The 9,813-nt window shown below is 41.9% G+C and overlaps 1 protein-coding gene across 2 annotated transcripts in view; it reads left to right on the top strand.

Moving 5' to 3' along the window:
• The first annotated feature begins 2,080 nt into the window (after positions 1–2,080).
• The window catches only part of SLC23A2 (solute carrier family 23 member 2), a 108,151-nt gene continuing 100,418 nt past the window's right edge, over positions 2,081–9,813 (top strand). For both annotated transcript variants that reach the window (XM_019805504.2, XM_034641727.1), the window contains exon 1: positions 2,081–2,207. The gene's annotated coding sequence lies outside the window, so the exon portion shown is untranslated. The remainder of the gene's footprint in view (positions 2,208–9,813) is intronic.

Here is a 9,813-nt window from a genome sequence, read left to right as displayed (position 1 = left end):
ATTCTTCAGCGAACATGGATCCTGAGTGACTTTAGGAAACTCTGACTCTGGCTTGCAGTCTGAATTTGGTCCAGGTAGCATAAGAAATTTGGGGTTTATTCGGATCCTCAGAAGACTTAACTTTAAAGCGGCAGGTTTTATTACCTTCAGGAAAGGAGGGAGTGGGGAGAGGTTCAGAGGAAAAGGGAAGTTCAGGGCTGAACGCAAGACAGCTGCTGCATGTCCTGAGACTTAGAAGACAGGAAGGAAAAAGGCCTCAGAAGCCCTTTTCTCCCTTTGTTTGCCTCCGTTAGTCTAGAAATTGTATTTTGCAGACAGGCAATTTTAGATTGCTGATAATGTTCAGAAGCTTCAAAATCCCCAAGTAGACATCCCATTCAGTTTTGACAATTTTAGAGCCGTGACTGTCCAATTAAGATTTGAGAAGAGTAAGTTTGGGGAGATGGCAGGCTCCCTGTAGTGGCCATTGGAGTTCTAAATGACTCCGTGTATGAAGGGGGACCACAATTTTTAAACATAAAACTGGCTAGGGTCCCAGAAGAGGGGGCACCCTCAAAACATTCTGATGGACTGGGATCTCATTTCTAAGGGTTTTTTTGGTTTGGTTTGGTTTAGTTTTATTTTTCTAGAGCAAGAAAGAAAAATTTCTAAACAGTATGGACAGCCTGGTTCTAAAAGGAATCCGAGCAAAGGCCAGCTCTGTTCCAGTAGGCACAGCCCTGTTCCCAAGAAGTTGGGCGAAAGGCTAGCGCAGTTTCAATAGGAGTAGCCTGGTTCATAACAGGAGTTGAACTGAAGGCCAAATGAGTATTCTTATAAAGGACAAAGCCGTAAAACAGATCCCGAATAATTCTTGGAGAGCTTAAAACACAGAGTGGAGCTCAAAATCCAGGAGAAAAATTACCTTCAAATTCTAGGGTTGGCGAGAAAGCAGTGAGCTCAGGTAGCTCTGTGGGTATGGGGACCTGTTTGCTCACCAGCCTTAGAGTTGTTGGCAGCCTTTTGGAAGCCACTTCTAATCACCGCATAATGTGAACCTTTTGAAAATAAGTTTTTTACCAGCAAAAATGAGTTTATTAGTTTATTTGGGGCATTAAACCATGGCCAAACCACAGGCAAGTCCAACAAAGGAGAGGAAGGTTATTTTATGGAGAAGGAAGACGTTGGGAGGGGTGGCTTTGAAGCAGAGCCTGTTGGAGGAAGACACTAGTTCAGGGTGTTGGTGGCTTGTCATTGGCTGAGCTGGCAGGGGTAGCAGATTTCTTGTGGGAGCTGCAATGTACATCTTTCCCTTTGGGGGCCTATCATTGATGATTCTTTCCTGTCGAGATCGTCTTTTGGGGTCTATAATTGACAGTTCTTCCTGTAATTGAGTGGTACTGGCTCCCCCTCTGGCTCCCCCTGCTAGCCTCCCCTCCTTTCTTCCCCACTTCACATTAGTGACGTTTCCCCGTATTAATTTTAACAGGTACTGGGGCTCCTGGGTGTCTCAGTCGGTTGAGCATCTGACTCTTGGTTTTGGCTTAGGTCATGATCTCAGGGCTGTGGTGAGCCCTGAGGGGGGCTCTGTGCTCCGTGTAATCTGCTTGTCCTTCTCCCTCCACCTCTGCTCTCCTCCCCTGCTCTTTGAGCTTGTTCACTCTCTCAAATAAAGTCTAAAAAAGTTTTTAGGAGGTACTTAGTACAGTGCATGGCACATAGTGAGCACTAGAGAAGTATGTAAAAATATATATATTTTTTAATGGCTAAATGGAGGTCTTATGCTAGGGAATATGGAGTTTAAAAGATTATCAGGAAGAAACCCCAGTTAAGTACAAAATTACTTTTTCCAGGTATTCTAAAATACCATCTTCCATAATATGCAGTGCAGACGAAGAGCCGATTTTGAAGGGAATGAAGGTGGCGTGTGTGATCCTGCCAGGGGGCTGGCTGGGGCCTCCAGATGCTCCTCAAGGAAGGCCTCATAGAGCAAGTTCTAGGACTGGCCACAGCTGAGTGAGAAGTAGACTCCGTTCATGCGGGGTGCCTCCTGGTAGGTTTGTTATTACTCTATTTTTATTTACCATCTGTTTTTCTCTAGCTAGGTCTTGACTCTGCTAACCGGGATCCCCCTGTGGTTTCGAGCTTGGACCTCAGCAGCACGAGGAAATGTAGCTCAGCGGCTTGTAACGGAAAGCGTATGGACAGGTCCACGGTGCGGCATTTAGGTGCGTCTGAAACCCAGTCTTTTTCATTCTGCATTTCATGATGCAGTTGTGCTGACAGCCCTTTAGTGTTAGAATTCATTTGTGCTTGACCTTGTCCTTTGCACTTGTCACCAACAGTCTAAATGCAATCCTGGGAATAATTAATTGTTCCATTAATGCTAATGATAAGGTAATGGACTGCTGTAGGCCAAATTCCTTGTAAGCAGATTAAAGTAGAAAATAGGCAAGGTCTTGCCACTTAGGGGTAATGATAAGGTAGGAAGTAAATATTTTCCTTTTCCTTATATGCCTTTGACTTTTTGTATCAGTAAAAATTTGAATACTTATTGCCATTTGAGGCTCCTTGTCTGGGTCCCAAGTCTGAACCTTGGGGGTAAAGATTGAAGACCTCTTCTCTCTTTTTCAAGCATTCTGCACATTAAGCAGTGAGATTATTAAATTGCATTCCCTCCCTCCCCCATCACAAAGCTAGATGGGCGTTTTGGTTATTTTAAATTTTTTGCTATTACAAACAATACTGCAGTGAAATTTCTTGTACATATTTTAGGGAGACTACCTGTAAGTAAATTTCTAGCAGTAAAATTGTTGGGTACAGTGCTTAAGATTTTTTTAGTTTTTTAAATTTCGACAAATTGTCTTGTAGGGAAGCTGCAAGAATTTATACTCTTACTAATAAACATTCTCAAACAGGTTGTTTTGTCAAAACTAACTTATTCAGTATGGTGTGTATAGAATCTTATGTCAGTGGTACTTTACTTACTTTTAATTTTCAAACAGTAAAATTCACAATTGTAGGAGCTTTCACAAATGCTGAAAGGGGATCAGTTAAAAAAATTTTTTTCATTTTCTAATGGAAAGTCTATACTTGCTACTTAAAAAAACCCCAAAAAACAGAAATTCCAAGAATTTAGGCAGAAGATCCTTGATCCTACCACCTAATGACACCACTGTGAACATTTGTGTTCTTTGACTTTTTTTCTGTGTGCAGTTTTTTTTTCTCTTAAGCCGGTATCAAATTATATGTAATACATTCTTTTTTTTTTTTTTAAGATTTTATTGATTTATCTGACAGAGAGACAGCCAGCGAGAGAGGGAACACAAGCAGGGGGAGTGGGAGAGGAAGAAGCAGGCTCAGCGGAGGAGCCTGATGTGGGGCTCGATCCCAGAACACCAGGATCACGCCTTGAGCTGAAGGCAGATGCTTAACGACTGAGCGACCCAGGCGCCCCTATGTAATACATTCTTAAAAGTAATATTTATTAACCACGAGGGAGAAAGGGGAAGACTGCTCTGTCTGGGGATACCTGCNCGGAGGAGCCTGATGTGGGGCTCGATCCCAGAACACCAGGATCACGCCCTGAGCTGAAGGCAGATGCTTAACAACTGAGCGACCCAGGCGCCCCTATGTAATGCATTCTTAAAAGTAATATTAATTAACCACGAGGGAGAAAGGGGAAGACTGCTCTGTCTGGGGATACCTGCGAAATACATGGTCTCTCAGCTCTGAGTTTCAGTTACCGTCTTTATATTTCAGTTCACACGTGTCTTCCTCTGCTCCATTTGCGCTCAGAGTTTCTCCGGTCTCTGGTCTTCAGTGGGCGCTTGTCAGGCGTACATGTCACCCCCAGCTCAAATTCAGCACGTCCAGACTTTGTTCCTTACTTGCCTTGTCGAGCCCATTTCCTTATTTATAGGAGACACTCTTGTTCTTTTTTTAGAGGTCCTCTTTGACACCTAATCTTTGATCGATTTTTTTTTTTCCTCTTTCAAATCACTTTCTCTGCCCCTTTTTCTCACTGTCCCTTTCAGCCTCCCCGTTGCCAAGATCTTTATACTTGGATTGACACAGTAGCTTCTTGACCTTCCATCTTGAGATTTTTTGGCAGTGGACTCTTTCTATTCTCCTTACCTGCCGAGAAACTCATGTTTCGTAAAGCTGTGTCGTGTGTACATTGGGCTCCTTTGACCCTGCGAAGGGTTTTCGTCCTCTACCTCCCATTGTATACTGTGGCTAAGCTGTTTTCATGCCCTAGAGACTCGCCATACTTCTGCCTACCTTGGTCTCCATGGTGACCTACCACTCAGGACTTTCCATCCTCCAAGGCTGACCCCCAAGTCCCACTTCCCCAAATACATTTCTGATCATTTCTGGCCCTTTTGAGTTTCTTTTTCTGAGTGTTCATGCCCAGTTTGATAATTATCATGTATGTCTCTATGATTCACTCATTGTCCCGGTCCACTGAGATGGCAGATGGCTTCACATGTAATCCATTTCCATCAGTGCTGAGATTTGCGGCAGTTTAGGAAACTAGCCAAATGGTTGGTTTATTCCTCCCCTCCCCCCCAGTACAGATCCTAAATATTAAGTTTACAAACCTGAGAAAAGAGAAGGCCTGCCAGGTAATATGTTATCAGGAGCATACAGGCGATAGTCCACTGTCTGGGCACTCACAGCAGAGAACGCCAGCTCTGCCCAGTGCCAGGAGCCTGCTGACCACGGGCCCGGTTCTGATTGCAGGCACATTTTAGAAGTTGATCCATAAATGTGGAGGGACTCAGATAGAAACTGGATTAAAGACGTTGAGCTGGGAGGAACTGTGTTTTATTTGTGGCTGATTTCTGAGAGGCTGCGTCTGGTAATTCTGGTGTCTTTGGTTTACAGACTGTGTGCTATTGACGTCAGTGTCCCACTTTCTTATAACTAAACATATTATATAAAATGCTCATTGTTGATAGTTTGATCGGTAGCAACAAGAGAATTAAATATTTACTGGAAAAGATGGGCTCTTTCAAAGACCTATGTAAACACTGATGATGATCAGGGAGCTTGCATAAGAAGGTGGGAAGGAAAATGGTTACTATGGGACAGCTACCATGAAGGGACTCCACGCACATCAGGTGAGCCCTGGCCTTTTCAGTGGGATGTGTTACAAAATCAGTGTGTTAGTGTTGGATTAAGACCAGCTGTTGATAAATTGCCCAAGTCCTTGGCTGACTTTCTTTTTGGTATGGAAAGATCTCGTCGATAAATTTGTCCCATTCCTTCTAATGAGGGGTGTGTGTGTGTGTGTGTGTGTGTTTTTTTACAAAAATACAGGTATAATTTTGTTTGAGGTTTGCCATACAAAACCAGAACTTACAATTCAGTAGTTACAAAGCCCCTCTGGATTTGAGCCCTTTGGGTGGACCCTGTTAGTTTTATTTAGGTTTCTTGTGTTGCTTCTGAGCTTCCCGTGCATAGCCCCCAGCTCCCCTTACGACCTTCCAGCTCGTGCTTGTCGTTAGCTCGTGGATCTCTGCTTTGGCCTTTCTCACGTCTGGCTCCCTCCCGCCTTCCAGTGCTGCGAGTGTGTGACATGAGGTGATGGGACCTGCTCCCCTGCATCAGAGTGCAGGCTGCAGAGCTGACGGTGAAGGGTAGTAACACAGGCTTGGTTCTGTTGGCGGGGTTAGGATGCACGGCCGTGCCTGTGTTGCATGTGTGTGTTTTGTACATACTCTTTGGTGGAGTCTGATCGTGAGCACGGTGGTCGTGTACTCTGCATAGCTGATCTCTCTTCCTGGTATCTGCTTTCTTTAGACCAGTGCTGTTCAGTACAATTAGAATGGGACTCGTATGTGATTTTCTAGTAGCTATAGTAAGTAAAATAAAAAGAAGCAGTTACAACGAACTTTAGTAATGTATTTTATAACCTAATATTTAAAAAGATCATCATTTCACACAATTATTGTAGTATTATTGTGTAGTATTATTGATGAGATATTTTGCTTTTTTTCCCCCCCATAGTAAATCTTTGGATTTTCATGTGTATTTTGTGCTTACCAGCACATTTCTAGCTGACCACACTTCAAGTGCTCGGGAGTCACGTGGGGCTGGTGGCTCTTGCATTGGGTGGCACAGCTCGAGGCCCACACTGTTGTTCTGTACCACTAAGTAATATGTTTTCAACTCGGAAGCTTTTGGATTTTGGGGTATTTCATAACGTAAGCCACTTCTGTTCGTGGGCTGCGTAATAGCACGTGCTCATCATCAAATGATACTTCTTTCAGCTTCCCTTTCTCATTTTTTTTTTCCCCTGTCAAATTGAGGAGCTTCCCATTGCCTGGAAAATGTTTTCTGTTTTCATTTTGTTTTGTTTTTAAAGATTTTATTTATCAGAGAGAGAACACGCTCACAAGCAGGGGGACACAGAAGCAGAGGGATAAGCAGGCTCCCCGCTGAGCAGGGAGCTCCATGTGGGACTCGATCCAGGACCCTGGGATCATGACCTGAGCTGAAGGCAGACACTTAACCGACTGAGCTACCCGGATGTCCCTGGAAAATGTTTCTGAACCAGTTCAATAAGTAAATTGATTGAGAAGGCAGTATTTCTAGATGTTATTTCATTTATTCCCTGGCTTGAGAAGAAAACAAATTTTTAATGTATTTTAAATTTATATGTATTTTTGTATATATACATTTTTTTTTAAAAGATTTTATTTATTTGATNCCCTGGCTTGAGAAGAAAACAAATTTTTAATGTATTTTAAATTTATATGTATTTTTGTATATATACATTTTTAAACTAGTTTTCCATTTCACTCAAGNATTTATTTATTTGACAGAGATAGAGACAGCCAGCGAGAGAGGGAACACAAGCAGGGGGAGTGGGAGAGGAAGAAGCAGGCTCATAGCAGAGGAGCCTGATGTGGGGCTCGATCCCATAATGCCGGGATCATGCCCTGAGCCGAAGGCAGATGCTTAACTAACGCTGTGCCACCCAGGCGCCCCTGTATATATACATTTTTTAAACTAGTTTTCCATTTCACTCAAGAGTCATAAATGTTTTGACACTTATAATTTTAGCTATATTAGATTATAATTTTAATGAATTAATATTTATGTTTATATATAATATTTTAAAAATACATTTTGCAGTTTATATATATGTCATATATATGTAATTTACATATTTAATATGTAAATTATAATTTTAGATTATAATACATCAAAGTTTAGGGTCCAATGATTATTTCTCCTTTTTTTTAAAATTAACTTTTTAATTTTAATTTAATTTTAATTCCAGTATAGTTAAAAATGTCCTATTAATTTCAGGTGTAGCGATTCAAGCATTCTGTACATTTCTCAATGCTCCCCCTTCTTTAGAGTCCAGTGAATATTTCTCATTTCTTTTAAATAAAGAATTTGATGACCTAGAAAAATGTGAAGAAGTACACTGCTGTTTTGAGATAAAAATGGCCTTTAGGGGCACCTGGGTGGCTCAGTTGGTTAAGCATCTGCCTTTGGCTCCTGTCATGATCTCAGGGTCCTGGGATTGAGCCCTGCTCAGTGGGGTGTCTGCTTCTCCCTCTACCACCCGCCCCCGCCCCCTGCACTTCTGCTCTCTCTTTCTCTCAAATACATAAATAAAATCTTAAAAACCCCCACAACAACAGCCTTTAGAAGTAGTTAGAATACGGGGCTATGAGGCAATACAGGAAAACCAGGAGTCCCTGAGCACAGTAAGCGTGCAGAACATTGAGAGTACCTTCCTTCTGACCACACCTTTGGTTTCTTGAGTTACTGGGCTTCTGTCAGCAAGGCCTTGGAAGTGAGAGGCCACGCATCTTGTTACAGGGATTTGAGTGCTGTACTTTCTCTTTCTAGTTTGTCTTGCCTGTGTATTTAGTTTATATTGTCCAAAGGCAATGAGTTAAGGTTTAAAAATTAAAATAGGGGGACCTGGCTGACTCAGTCCGTAGATTCTTGATCTTGGGATTGTGAGTTCGAGTCCCACATTGAATGTGGAGATTACTTTTAAAAACAAAATCTTTAAAATGATACATACACTGTAGAAAAATGAGAGCAAAAAGGCATACTCCTATCATCTGGAGGTAATAACAAAATCACAAGACGCTTGGGCATTTTCCCTCCATTTTCCTTGTGTGTATGTATACACTGTAATGGGGATATCATATGTGTTTTGTAACCTGTCTTTTCCTCCACTTGGGGATACACTCAGCACATTTCCTTCCATGTCAGTATTTCTTTCTTTTTTTTTTTTTTTAAAGATTTTATTTATTTATTTGACAGAGATAGAGACAATTTTATTTATTTAGGAGAGAGAAAGCATGCATGCATGAGAGCATGAGTGGAGAGGAGGGGCAGAAGGAGAAGCAGACTTCGATCCCATAACGCCGGGATCACGCCCTGAGCCGAAGGCAGACGCTTAACCGCTGTGCCACCCAGGCGCCCCCATGTCAGTATTTCTGTTACCAATTTTTAAATCCCCACAATATTCTAAGAATGTATCCACAATTTTTTTTTTTTTTTTTTTTTTTTACGAGAGAGACCCTATGTGAACGGGGAGGGGCAGAGGGAGAAAGAGAATTTTTTTTTTTTTTTAAAGATTTTATTTATTTAGGAGAGAGAAAGCATGCATGCATGAGAGCATGAGTGGAGAGGAGGGGCAGAAGGAGAAGCAGACTCCCTACTCAGCAGGAAGCCCAATGAGGGACTCAATCCCAGGATCCTGGGATCATGACCTGAGGCGAGGGCAGACGTTTAACTGACTGAGCCACCCAGGTGCCCTGGGAGAGAGAGGATCTTAAGCAGGCTCCATGCCTCGTGTGAAGTCCGACAAGGGGCTCAATCTCACGACCCTGAGATCACGACCTGAGCTGAAATCAAAGAGTCAGACGCTTAACAGACTGAGTCACCCAGACACCCCAGAATGTATGCACAATTTAACCAACCAGTTTAGGCGTTAATATTTTCCCCTCCAGGTTTGGATGATTCTACCATTATTTTAGTGAACGTTCTCATAATGAAAAATTGAGCCTGTTTTAATTATTTTGTAAATTCCCTAAGAGTAGAATTGTTGGGTCAAAAGCTGTGTGTATTTTTAGAGCTTTTGATGTTGTTAAATGGCCATCTAGAAATGTTAAGCCAGTTATTTGCTCCCACTAGCAGTTTATCCAAGTGCCTGCCTACTGAAGGAACATTGAACAATTATTCAGTAATCTTAAGATTTGTTGAATGAGTTATAAGCTATGCCTTTTACTTTTGTGTTCTTGTAGATTTTTCACATTTTTATAAGAAAGCTTATACATGACTGTACACCCATCAGCAATATGGTGAGAATCACATTAAATTAGAAAATAAAAAGAATTTTGACAGTATTAGGAATTCTTACAGCCACGCAGACTACTTCCACCAAGACTACTTTTAAGCATGTGTGGCTAAGGTGTTCTGAAGCCAGTTTACCAGAGAACTGCCTTCCTGACCTGGTGGCTCTCTGGATAAATTTTTAGGTATACCCTCCATTCTCTGAAATTGTATTTTTTTGTTAGCCAAAACTTAAGAATCTTGTAGATTCAGAAAAATGTGGATTCCTCATTGTGTGAACTAAGGAAGAGCATACGTTTGAACAGTGAGGGATACTTGGTGTGAATTGCGGTTGTTGCTTTGGAGGGAACAGTAAAGAGAAGTGTGGGGGATTTGATTTGGATTTTGAGGGGTCTGGGAAGGATTTTCTGAGGAATTGGCAATTTAAACAGAGATCTGAAATGTGAATAGGGAATTCTCTGGATGTTACATCTTTCCAGGTGGAAAGGACAGCCTCCA

The sequence above is a fragment of the Ailuropoda melanoleuca genome, chromosome 13 (genome assembly GCF_002007445.2).
Source record: "Ailuropoda melanoleuca isolate Jingjing chromosome 13, ASM200744v2, whole genome shotgun sequence".
NCBI classification, from domain to species: Eukaryota; Metazoa; Chordata; class Mammalia; order Carnivora; family Ursidae; genus Ailuropoda; species Ailuropoda melanoleuca.
Note: the sequence above shows the minus strand (reverse complement) of the source record. Positions and strands in the feature narration are given on the sequence as shown.